The sequence below is a fragment of the Ictidomys tridecemlineatus genome, chromosome 2 (genome assembly GCF_052094955.1).
Source record: "Ictidomys tridecemlineatus isolate mIctTri1 chromosome 2, mIctTri1.hap1, whole genome shotgun sequence".
Classification (NCBI taxonomy): domain Eukaryota; kingdom Metazoa; phylum Chordata; class Mammalia; order Rodentia; family Sciuridae; genus Ictidomys; species Ictidomys tridecemlineatus.
Genome location: NC_135478.1, coordinates 17,190,474 through 17,204,192, shown reverse-complemented (window position 1 = coordinate 17,204,192; position 13,719 = coordinate 17,190,474).

The following is a 13,719-nucleotide window of genomic DNA, read 5'->3' as shown; positions in this document are numbered from 1 at the left end:
GGGGATTTGTTTTTGATTCTTGAGGGATAACCAGATTTTTAAAGCCTGATTGGAAAGACTTAGGAGTCATTCTCAAATTAGATTCAAAGATCCGTCAAAACTATGAAGAACCATGGACTCTGCTGCCCCCCTGAGGCCACATGAGGAAACCCATCAGGGTGCAGGGCTGCAAGCCTTGACCAGAGAATTCCAAGGAGTATTTTTATATTCAGCAGTTTAGCCTTTGCTTCTGCACCATTTCAGTTTGGACAGAGGTGTTTCCATAGCAGTTCATGGTAGATGATGCAAAGCTCATGAATCGTGAAGAACAAAAGGTGCATCATTTGAGAATGCAGGCTGATGCCTGGGGTGAAATTAAGGTTCCAGTTGCCCGAGCCAATCTCCACAGTGTGCTTATTAGCCCAAGATCTTGCAAAAAGGTCAGAAAATGCACTTTTCATAGTCCATACAAGTTTCGTCTGCATGTCACTCTGTCATCCTGTATATCCAAAGTGTTTGAAGTGATCAAATATGATGGGGATGCAGGTGGGTTCATTATTTACACTGTCCTTTCTCCATGACTTTCTCTCTCTGTTTTCATAGAGCCCTCTTGTGGAATCCTATACTTTGAAAATGGAAAGTTTATCAAGGACCAGTCAGCCCAGCCCCCTTGTGCCATAGCTGAAGAGTGAAGTTTACCCCAAGCACCAATGACTCTGATGTAGCAGGCCTTGGTGCCAAGCCCTGGCACTTTGGATGGTGTTTCCTACATGGGCAGCGAGTGATGAGTAGGGGAGGTGGAAGAGGTTCTAACTCTGCTCCTGATAATCACACTCACATAAATTCAGGGAGTTGAGCCCAAAATTCAATGAAGGTCATGCTCTGGCCCTGATTGAGTCTTGGCAGCATATTAGAATCACTGGGAGACTTTTACAAAGAGTGACACTGGGTCACACCCCAAGCAAATCTGATTTGATCCGTGGCAACAAAACCCAGATAAGATGTGAGAGCAATCCAGCTGCAAGATGACACACCCTGTTGGTGACCAGGGTTGATTCAACTGACCCGGCTGAGTAGGAGCGTGTCCCCTCCCTCCCTCACTGCTCCATGTGCGTTCTGTGGACTCAGTGGAAGAGGATGACCTTCCCGGATGGAGTAGGACCATTCTTCCCTGGAGGATACACAAGTAGCTACACTCCCCAGCTGGAACCTCCAAACCTGCCCCCAGGAAAGTTCCCAGGTGATGCTAAGCATAGCCAAGCTTGAGAGCCACTGCTTAAAGCTAAACTGAGATCAAGGATTGTGACCTCAGCAAAAGCATGCCTGGCTCGGAAGGAGGTGGCATGTGGGCCAGGGAGAGTTTGGATTCATCTCCTCCATTTTTATAACAGAATGGTAACCCCATCTTCTTCAAGCCTGTTTTTTTTTAAAGCTTATGAATCTAGACTTAATTGGCAATTATGAAATATTTGTAGTTGAGGCTCCAAGTATTGAGTTTCACTTCTGGTTTGGAATCATGCTTTGGCCCCTCTTCTCCAAACGAAAAATAAATAGAAGCAGGATGTCTGGAGCCCAGGCAGAGCTTGGTGATTTCAAAACCAAGAGAGAGAACAAGTCTCTTGTGTAGAAAAGGGTCATAGATATTTTATAAATGAATATGGAATTTGCTTATGTTGGAAAAAGAGTTCTCCTCCCACCCAGTTTCCTGTCCCTCCAGTGACACTGGAGCTCTGTCTAATAGAGCATTATTCCTGGAGAACTGGGAGTCGATGCCAGTTCATGCCAGCCCCAGGTCAAGGCCAAGGTAACTCAGCAGGGAATTAAAAGTTAGTATTAAAATAGCAGTTCTCACAGGGCTCAAAGAATGGTCTGAATATGTGTACATGCACACAAAACGGACAAACAGCTCCTACTGCAAAGTAAATATCAGTGAAAATTTACTATTTGGGGTTTCAATCAAGACAACATCCTTTTTGAAACTGCCTACAATTCAACTGCATTGAATGTAATACAATATAACTAATATTAAAAATAGAAAGCAGAGCACTGTGGCCTGTAGTCCTAGCTATTCAGGAGGCTTAGACAAGAGAAACACTTGGGCCCAAGAGGTCAAGGCCAGCCTCAAATAAAGCAATGTAGTGAGGTCCCATCTAAAAATAAATAAATAAATGAAAATCTGATGGGAGCATTTTGGTATAGTCTATAAAAATTCCTCTACTTAGGTTTACTTTCAGAAGTTAAGATTATTCAAAAAAAAAAAGTACTTTTTAAGAAAATTATGATGCCTCCTAACAGTTTCACCAGGACTATGTCAATTGGTCAACTCAATCTTCTTCCTGCTGGACCAAAGAGTGGAAACTCAAAAGTCAGATTGACCTGAGTTCCAACTTGAGGGTACGGGAGCTTGGGAAGGGACTTAAAGTCTCCAGGTCTCAGGTTCCTTCTTGATAATTTGGGATACTGCTAATATTTATGTGATAGGGCTGGGTTGGAATAGATAGCGTCTCGCCCAGTGATGTCCAGTGGAAGTTTCCATAGGGATGAACCTGCGCCATATCTGTGTTTTCCAATATGGCAGCCACCAGACTAGTGCAAAATACGGCTAGTGTGACTGAAGAACTGAAATTTTAATTTTATTTAATTTTAACTCTAATGTGGCCAGCACTATTGAATTCACCTGATATCAATCATATCAATATCACTCAATGTCACTATATGAATTCACCTGGTATCAATAGTTCTGGTCAGATTGTATTGGACCACGAAAGTCTGGCATGCAAATAAATAAATGTCAGTGGACTTGGGAATCTGGAGTCAGGGCATCCTAGCTTTGAGTTACTATGCAAGTTACTTACTGTCTCTAAGGCTCAGTTTCCTCATCTATAATAATAATACCTGCCTCAGAGGTTTGTTAAGAGAATAAATGAGAAATTGCATGTTCAGGACTAAACATAGCACCCAGAAGTTTTTGAACCGTTAGCTACTTTAACAATTTACTAGTAATGGATATTTCCCCTTTAGGTTAGAATTGTACTTCCCCAGATTGCTCGTAAATGTGCTGACCAATACGGGTCCCTCTCTGTGGGTAGAATGAAACACTAGAAGATTAAAGTTGAATGAAGTCTCCTTGCATGTGAAATCGACAGTGGTCTGACTACTTGATAGAAAGGACCTCACACTGTGTAGCTCTGTATTCAATCTCCTCAGCCATGTTGCTGCTTTTGAAGGCTTTTAGGATGAACCCACCCGATTTCCATAGTTCTGGTGGGATATAGACTCTGTAGCTCAAGGCAAACCAGGAGAGCCAGAGAGACAGCCAACTCCCCATCCATCCCCCTGGATGCCAAGATAAGCTTAGACGCCAGGAAAACAAGTGGGCATCACTTTATCAGAAACTAGGTAAACAATACACAATGAGGAACCCTGGCGATGCCACATGGGCAGATGGGGCTTACACACAGGAAGGAAGTAGGGTTTCATATCACGGAACTTCCCAGCCAGATCTGGGACCCTCACCTTTGGGCGTGCCTATGAAAAGAGAAGCAGTCAATAGATCACAAGTCCACCCTCCTCTCATGGAGTCAGGGGGTCAGAAGCAGGGGAGGCAGTGGGAATGTCTCCTTCAGTCCTCCCCTGAGAGGGAGAGGGAACGTGGGCAGAGCTTCTGACCTCGAAAGCAGAAGCAAAAACCTGGAAGGTGGGAAAGCCAAGGAGCCATCCCCAGTACATTTTAGTTGTGCATTAACCACTGCTCATTCAGCAGTCCTTCATGCAGTCAACAAACACTTATGAGGGCCTAATATATGCAAGACACTGACCCATAATAATAAAAAGAGTCCCAGTCTTCATGAGATTAGCTATATAGAGAAATGGGTAAACGAACAGACAAATCATAAACCACAGTGATGTTTGATGCAGCCAAATAAGAATCGGTTAGCAGCTACTGAAGGACAACATAGGAGAAGGAACAAATCTGCAAATGTGCAGAGATAAAGGAGAGCAAGGCATGGACCAAGTGCCTAAGGTGGCTCAGCAAAGATGAGCTGATGATGATGATGGTGGTGGTAGATAGAGTGAGTGATAACTGAGCAATGGATGATGGATAGACAGAATAATGGATGCTAGATAAACTTGGATGGATGGAAAGGTGGATAGATGGATGAATGGATGGGTAAATGGATAGAAGGATGGATGAATGGATGGACAGATGGACTGGTGGATGGTCACGTTCCTCGTGACTAAAACACTCACGGTCACTCCAGGGGAACTGGGCTGCACGAAATAACCACCAAGAGTCAAAGATACCATTTTCTTTGAGGCTCGCAAAAAGAGAGAGAGATGAGCGCATGCGGAGCCCTTTTATTGGGGAGAAGCCACTCAAATGAGGCAAGGAGTCAGGTTTCAGGGGGGTTGAGTCTAGCTTTGTGATGTCTGCTGTCAGCAGATTGACTGACATCTAGGAAGGCCACATCCAAAAGCCAGAACCAAAAGGGTGTTTCCATGGAACATTCTATGCCAAACAGGGCAAAGGGGAACTATCACAAAGGAACAGGTGAGTGTAGTTCAATCCATGGGGCTACATGCCTACGTCTGAAAGCACATTCTGCTACTTCGAGGATTGGGGCAATATCCAGGTCACTACGAAAGTGACGACCGACAGAGCCTCTCCCATCATGGGAAGGAGTATGCGAGTTCATTCAGACTGGCTGCCCACAATGGGTGGATGGATGGATGGGTGGATGGATGGATGGATGGATGGGTGGATGAATGGATGGATGAAAAGGAGGATGGATGAAAAGGTGGATGGATGGATGGATGAATGGATGGAAGGACAGACAGATGCTGTGAGCATGGCTGTGAGAAGAGAAAGGGGAAAAGGAACAAAAAGAATTAGCTTTCTTTCAAGGGCCATTGCAGTGGTCTTTCTTATCATAAACTCTAATGAATGCTACCCAAAATGAATCAGTCAGATTCTCACTTCTAGAAATGATGATCCCAACTGGACCCACTGAGTCAGACAGTGGCCACAGTGCCCTGGAAAGAAAACTCATGTCTGTCAAGGGAGATGCCCCACAGAGCTACCCTAGGTCATGGGCTTCCTGAGTGCAGAGGCTTGGCCTTTCTTTCTTTGCTGTGACCAACCATCTCCCAGGCTCCCCTTCATTGCTGAGAGAGCCTGAGCCAGACTCCCTACTGCTTGCATTTTGAGTGCCTTGACTAGCACAGATACTCTCTTCTCCCTCTTTCAGAGAGAAGCACTTCTCCCCTCCACTTTCCAGCTGCTCCTCACTCATTAGCTTCTTCCAGTGGAGCAGACGGGTTTCCACACACAGATGTGCAAGTACAGGTGTGCTCATCATTTCCACCTTAAGGTGTCTGCCTGTCTTTATGGATGTTGCTTTCTTAAGGAACTTATATTTAGTACAAGAGAATATCACTTTGCCCCCCTCAGAGTGCCAGCCCTCTTTAAGAGGTCAAACAGTATTCTTTCTCTTCTGTCCTTTGTTTACCAAGGAGTAAACAAAGGACGATAGTGGAAGGTGTCACTATAATTTGCATAAATTATTTGCATGAGTTGACAATTACTCATTCTTTCAACAAGTATATATTGAGAAGCTATACTTGTGCTAGTGCTGTTATAGGCCCAAGTTCCTCTATTCAAAGAATGATGTAAAGTCTAAGGGAAGCCAGAGGACAGACAGGCAATCACAGTGCAGGGGTGCGTGCTTCCAGGCACGTAGGTAGGCTTCCTAGCCCAGGGCTGAGCTATCCAAACCAACTTCTGACCTGGCTCAGCTAAAACCTAAGAACCAAGAGTGGGCCTTCTGGTATCTTGTAGTAATAGCACAAATGAGATTCTCTTTGAACCCAACAACCTAGTCCTCATTCTCAGCTGCATTTGTTTTAGAACCTAAGGTTCCATTTGACCCTCCCTCCATGTCCAATCCAACCCCATGGTTTTTGATAGCACACAAAATTCATAGGATTGATTTTTCATTCAGTGCTCTCTAGCTAATTCCCCCCTGTTCCCCACCCCACAGTTGACCCTCCTACTGCAGCAGTTCTCAACTAGGGGGAGACATTCCCCCCATCGAGGAGATATCTGGAGACATTCTGGTTGTGACAACTGAAAGGTTACAGCCCTACTGGGTGAAGGCCAGGGACGCTGCCCAACATCCCGCAGTGCACAGGACAGTCCCCCACATCCACAGGGCCATGGTGGAAGCCCTCGGCTTTCAGTTTGCTGAAGCCTCAGCAGGGGGGATTCTGGGGGAGGACACATCAAGGAGGATGTGGGAGGCTGGGGAAGGCCCCTCAAAAATTTCTGCAGCAGACTCTGGAACACAGGTGTGCACTCCAGAACCCAACAGAGGCTTCAGCCCAGGTAGAAGCACTCTGAGTGCAGAAGTTCATGGATTCCAACACAACAAAAGAATATGGACTTCAGGAGATGTGAGAGGGTCCAGGCGTGGAGCAATGGTTTCAGGGTGTGGGAAGATGGCTTCAGTTTTCCAAACCAGCTGAGTTAGAAATCTTGAGGGACATCCTGACAGTGTTGGGGAAGCTGGACGTGCTGGTATTGAACTCAGCCCCTGGGGTCTCAGCACCTGAGGTCACGACAGTGGACCCACAGGGGTGGACAAAATGGCTCAGATGGGGGCTGGGGTTGTGGCTCAGTGATAGAGCGCTTGCCTAGCATGTGTGAGGCCCTGGGTTCGATCCTCAGCACCACATAAAAATAAATAAAATAAAGGTATTGTGTCCATCTACCAACTAAAAAAAATATATACATATATTATTTTTTTAAATGGCTCAGGTGGACATTTTCCCAGCTATCTCTCTCCTTGGACTATTCCCAAAGGACTTAAAAACAGTATACTACAGGGACACAGCCACATCAATGTTTATAGCAGCACAATTCACAACAGCTAAAGTGTGGAGCCAACTCAGATGCCCTTCAGTGGATGAATGGATAAAAAAAATGTGGCATAGATACCCAATGGAATATTATTCAGCAATAAGAGAATAAAATCATGGCATTTGCAGGTAAATGGATGGCATTGGAGAAGATTATGCTAAGTGAAGTTAGCCAATCCCTCAAAAAACAAATGCTGAATGTTTTCTCTGATATAAGGAGGCTGACTCATAGTCGAGTATGGAGAGGGAGCATGGGAAGAATAGATGAATTCTAGATAGGTCAGAGGGGTGGGAGGGGAAGGGAGGGGGCAGGGGATTAGCAAGGATGGTGGAATGTGATAGACATCATTATCCAAAGTCCATGTAATAAAGACACAAAATGAGTGTCAACATATTTTATATACAAACAGAGATATGAAAAATTGTGTTCTGTATGTGTAATAAGAATTGTAATGCATTCTGCTGTCATTTTTTTTAATCAATTAAAAAAACAAAGTAAAATAAAACTTCAAAAAAGAAAGACAAATAAATAGATACAGAATCTTGTCATTGGCAAAAAAAAAAAAGAGGGCTCTGGTGGAACCCTGAAGCCCGCAGGCAGCAAAAAAGAACCCTAAGGAACAAGGAGATGTGTCCAAAAAGGCAGAGGTGTACCTCTGGGGCATCTTAGAACCCAGAGAAAAAGGCTGGGGAAGAAGGGGAAGTGTGAGCAAGTCAAAGGCTGCAGAGAGTGAGGCAAGACCCGGGCGGAAAAAACATCCGCAGGCACCAAGGCGCCACCCTAATGGCAAGATCGCTTGATAACCCCGTCTTGGCTTCTTCCTTGACAAAGGAACACAACATTGCATTTCCCCCTTTTCTGGGAAGAGAGCAACTTTTGTCCCCAAGTTCTGGGCTCTCTGGAGGGATCAGGACCAACTTTGTAGTTCAAAGGTCCTGGTTTACGGGGATGGAAGCACCTCTCTGGGATCCTTTCCAGAGGAGGTGGCTGAATCCTTGAGACAGGAAGGAGGTGAAGGTCCTGCACTCTGGGACAGAGATAGGAGGTGGCTCAAGTCAAGTCCTCTGAGGAGTCTCAGGGGCACCACTGGCAGAGATGGCAGGAAGGAAGCGGAGCCGTCACAGGTCCCAGCTTATGGGCTCATAAAGTCCTTGGCCCCGGGGCCAGGGAGGACCCTGGACGGCCACCCACACTGAAGATCAGAATTAGGATGGGCTACAATTTAATTTTCTTAAAGGGACTATTTTAAATGAGGATGCTAAGTGGTGTGTTTACCACTCTGGTTTTTTAGCCTCTGTTCATAAAAGAAACAATTTCTTAGACATATCAACATTTACGATACCGATGATATTGAACCAGTGTCTATTCAACCCGACCCGAACCCATGAAAACTTCCCCTTAGGCTGGGGAAGAAGAGGCCAAAGAAAAGGATTGGGGCTGGGAATCCCAGTTCCTCCCTGACCCTCCTCTTCACACTCTGAGAACCAAACAACCTGGTGAAGCAATGGCATGTGGCCGTGTTGAGCATGTGTCTTCCTCCTCTGGTGTGCGTGAGCCCTGTGGTTCCACAGTCTTGTGACACTGTGGCTTTGGAAATTTTAGTTCCCATTTCTTGTTATTCAGGGTAGTATTCAAGATTCGCAGGAAATTCAGAATCCTCCACGTACCCAGAGGACGCTGGGACCTTGCCCGGATACCTTTTTGGCTACTGCACCTCCCCACCCTGGTTGCTGTGAACAGAGCTGCTGGGACTCACATCTGTGCCCTCACGGGCAACATCACCTACCTTCCCAGGGGGTGGCTGGGGAGAACAATGGTGTGGGACAGTGGTCTGGTCATTCTCCAAAAAGTCAGCAACCCTGGAGGGCCGCGTCAGTTCCAGGGCTCCTCCTGAGGGCTGAGGGCTCAGTTTTGCCACCCTGAGGCCACTCCTCCTGCTGCCTGATCCTGCCTCATTCCACCCACCCCTTACAGGTATGTCTGCTGGAAGCCCTGCCCACCCAGCAAGTTCCCATGCACACCTCTCCCTCTCAGAGCTGGGGATTCCCAGGAACATGATACGAAATAACCTATTCTGGGTTTTACTTTTCTTATACCAGGAGTCAGTCCCAGATGAGAAGCAATATGATGTCAGCACCTTGAGTTCTATTACTTTTCCTTTCCTTGTCCCATCTCTAAGAGACAAGCAAACGGTCCCTCAAGAACCTAAAAAGAGAAGACATTCGGAGAAAAGGGGAGAAGAGCAAGGGGCCCCCACATGCCTGACCTGGCTAAAACCCCACGCAAGCTTCCAGCCAGGATGACACCCACCCTGGGAAACCAGGGGCCCTGTTGACTGAGCCCAGGACCCTGCATGCTTCCCCAGCCTTGCTCATCTCCCCATGAAATACAACCAGCTGTGTTCCTGACCACATCCCTTCAGGATGTCAATGCACTTGGGAGATGTGTCCTTCAGGATCTTAGAGGACTCAAGTGACATAGGCAAGGTCAACTGAAGAAGGCTTAATGAAAGGCTGTTTTACAAAGATCTGGACGGGGTGCAGGGATCGCAGTGCAGGTGGAATACCCAGGGCTAATGAGAGCGGGTTGCTAGTCCCACTGTGGGTCTGGGACAGCCAAGAGGAGGAGCCTTCTGAAACTCTTCATTAGGTCCAGGGACACATCAGCCACTGAGAGCACACCAGCAGGGGCCAGGGACTAAATCCCCTGACTTCACCTTCCGCCTAAAACTCCTCATTGGCCAAGCCCAAGTAAACATCAGAAGACACGAGAGCTTGTTCTCAACAAGGCAAGTGTCCCTGGACATGGAGCAGGGGGGACAAGAGTGAAGAGTGGATACAGAAGGACAAAAGAAAGATTAAGACAGTAAGCACTCAATGCGTGTGACATGAATAAATGAACTATGGGGTTCTCCAACAGATAGTCATTGAAATACTGCTCTGTGGATATTTACCATTTTAGTCACTGTCTGATGTAGGCAATACAAAGCCCTCACACATATATTTTTTTAAAAGGTTACTAAATACAACATCGACATGGGGACAGACAGCAACATCTTGGGCTCTGTGAGAAAGGAGCTGGAACTGAAAGTTCCTGGCACACAGTCAGCACTTAGGAAAATGTGGACTGCAAGGAACTCATCACACACAGAGGAGGGCAACTAGGCACCTGGTCTCTTTCTGTCTAGTCTCTAAGTGGTCAGAGGGAAACTCCTCTGAAAATTCAAATCCTGAGACTTGTGGCAAATATGAGGTTCAATTTGATAACACCGAGACCTTGGGGATGCAGCAAAAGCAGTCCTGAGAGGGAAATTTATAGCCATAAAACCGTCATCAAAAGAAGAGAGATCTCAAATAAACAATCTAATATTATAACTTAAGGAGCTTTCTAGAAAAAAGACAAAAGTGTGCTTAGCAGAAGAAGGAAATAACAGAGGGCAAAGCAGAAATAAACAAAATAGAGACCGTTCCAGGTGCGGTGGCACACGCTTGTAATCCCAATGGGTAGGGAGGCTGAGACAGGAGGATCATGAGTTCAAAGCCAGCCTCAGCAATTACAAGGTGCCAAGCAACTCAGTGAGACCCTATCTCTAAATAAAATACAAAATAGGGCTGGGGATGTGGCATAGTGACTGAGTGCCCTGGAGTTCAATCCCCAGTACCCACCCCACCCCCCAAAAAAAGCAAATAGAGACCAGGAAAACAATAGAAAATATCATTGAAACTAAAGGTTGGGTTTTTGAAAGATAAACAAAATTGGCAAGACTTTAGCTAGGCAAACCCTTCTCAAACAAATTTTTAAAAAGAGAGAAGACTCAAATGATATTAGAAATGCAAGAGGATGGGGCTGGGGTTGTGGCTCAGTGATAGAGTGTTCACCTAACATGAGCAAGGCCCTGGGTTTGATTCTCAGCACCACATAAAAACTCATCTCCCCATGAAATACAACCAGTTATGTAAGTAAAATAAAGTAAGTAAGTAAAATATGTATGTAAGTAAAATAAAGGTATTGTGTCCAACTACAACTAAAAAATGAAAATTTATTTTAAAAAAACAGAAATGAAAGAAGATGTATATCTCAGAAATATGAGAGACTGCTGTGAACAGCTATACACACACACACACACAAAAAAAAATTGAATTACCTAAAAGAAATGGGTAAATTCCTAGAAGCGTGTGATCTACCAAGGCTGAATAAGGAAGAAATAAGAAATCTGGACAGACCAATAACAAATAAGAAGATCAAATTAATAACAAAAAGTCTCACATCAAAGGAAATCCCAGGACCTGATGACCTCACTGTTATACTTAGACAAACATTTAAAGAAGAATTCATACCAGTCCTTTTCATACTCTTCCAAAAAATTGAAGAGGATGGAATACTTCCAAACTCATTTTATGAGACCAAAATTACCCTAATATCAAAGTCAGACAAGGACACTGCAAGAAAACTACAGACCAATATCCCTGATAAACAGAGATACAAAAAAAATCCTCAGTAAAATGAATTCAACAACACAGTAAGAACATCATTCACCATAAAGCAGGATTTATCCAAGGGATTCGAGAATGGTTCAACATACCTGAATCAATAAATGCAATATTCCACCTTAGCAAAAATAAGGCCCCAAACCATATGATGACCTCAAAAAATGCAGAAAAAGAATCTGACAAAATCGAACATCCACTCATTCTAAAGTATCTCAAAAATATGTATAGACCTCAAACAGTGTGAAGGCTACACAGGTCCAGCACACTTTTCACATCACATTACAGCGAATAAATGAAAGCTTTCTCTCTAAAATGAAGAACAATACAGGAAGGCCTACTCTTGCCCCTTTTGTTCTGCCACCACAACAAAGCAACAAGGAAAGATCTAGAGGAGGGGTGACAGGAGATTGAGAAAAACACAGAGACATTTTTAAGCAAAGCTGAGGCTAGGTGGGACACTCTCCTCTGATGGAGGAATAGTGACCCAGAACCAGCTCACATGTTTATTATATAGAGTCTCATTATCAGGAAGTTAAATTACAGAAGCCTTGTAAATTGTCCAAAGCTTGAGAGTGATTGAGAGGCTTCTTTGTGCACTAAAAAGTAAAGAATTAGGAATTTCTTGTGGCTATCCTGTTGTGCCCAGAAAACCCATTTTACCAGAATACTTTATAACTGTTAGCATCAGAACCGAGTGTCAAGGCTATTCCCACATCTTGCCTTTGGCAGGGAATGTTTCCCAGGCATGGTTTTGCCAACACACAGGATAGGCTAATGACCAGGACTTATTTGCTCTTCACATCATTCATCATAGTACTAGAAATCCTGGCCAGAGCAATTAGACAAGAAAAAGAAATAAAAGGTATCTTATAGGGAAGAAGTGAAATTGTCTACTGATGACATGATATTATTTATAGAAAATCTGAAAGACTAAACACACACATTCTCTCTCTCTCTCTCTCTCTCTCTCTCTCTCTCTCTCTCTCTCTCTCTTTCACACACACATACACACACACACACACACACACACACACACACAAAATAGAACTAACAAATTAAACCAAGTGGCAGGTTACAGAATCAACATGTCAAAGTCAGTAGCATTTCTATTCACCAACAATAAATCATCTGAAAAAAGAAATTAAGAAACTAATTCCATTTATAATAGTATCAAAAAATAAATAAAATACTTAGGTATAAATTTAATCAATGAGGCAAAGGATCTGGACACTGAAAACTATAAGACACTGATGAAACAAATTAAAGAAGATGCAAATCAATGAAAAGAAATCTCAGGTTTATTAACTGGAAGAATTAATATTGTTAAATTGCCTATACTACCCTAAGTAATCTACAGGTTAAATGCAATTGAATCCTATCAAAATATCACTGTAACTTTTCACACAAGTAGGAAAAAATCCTAAAATTCATTCGGCTGATAAGCAGGAAACCACCTGAAGGGTTCCAGTTAGGTTCTTCAGAAAAGTGAACACTCTGGGTCCTAAGCATGTCTCTGTCAAGAAAGCTGTTTTCAGAGGCTAAGCAAAACTCAGTAGGAGGTTACCCATTAGGTGCCACCAAAATTCAATAGGAAGTCACCTGTTGTAGTGTTTTCTGTTGCTATAACAAAATACCTAAGGTTAGGTACTCTGTGAAGAAAAGAGATTTATTTAGCTCATTATTTGAGCAGTTCAAGGCTATGACACCAGTGTGGGAGAGAGAAAGAGCATATGGCTAGACAGGATGCCAGAAATCTGGGAAAGGCCAATCTTATTCTTTTATATCAACTCATTTGCACCTCCTAAAAGTTCCACCACACTCAAGAGCACCAAATTGAGGACTGAGCTTCCAATGCATGAACCATCAAGAAACACCCTCCAACTACATCCAATTCTCAGCATGTGGGGTCTGCAAAATTCACTATAGGGTGGCCACCACCACGGGGTCTCCACACAGCACAGGCAAATAATCCCAAGGGACAAAAACAGAACAAAACAGAAACAAATTCTGGAGCCAGAAACTGAGACCCCTGCCTCTTACCATAACTTCCCTACGCCTCGTATGCCAGCCAGCAAAGGAGATGTGCTTACGGGGCCCAGCTCTGGAATCACAGGGCAAGACCGAGCTGCAGTGCAGAACCTCAACAACTGTGTATGGTATCCTTGGCTTTTTGTTTATTTGTGCAGTGAGGGTCCAGGCGATTTTTGCAGGCAGCCATCAGTGAACTGTCATGAACTAAAACAATGTTGAAGCCATTAGGCAGGAAAGGCTGGTTTCAGGAACTCCCAACAGCAACCCAGCTGGTTTGAGAATGCCTGGTTCATGTGACGT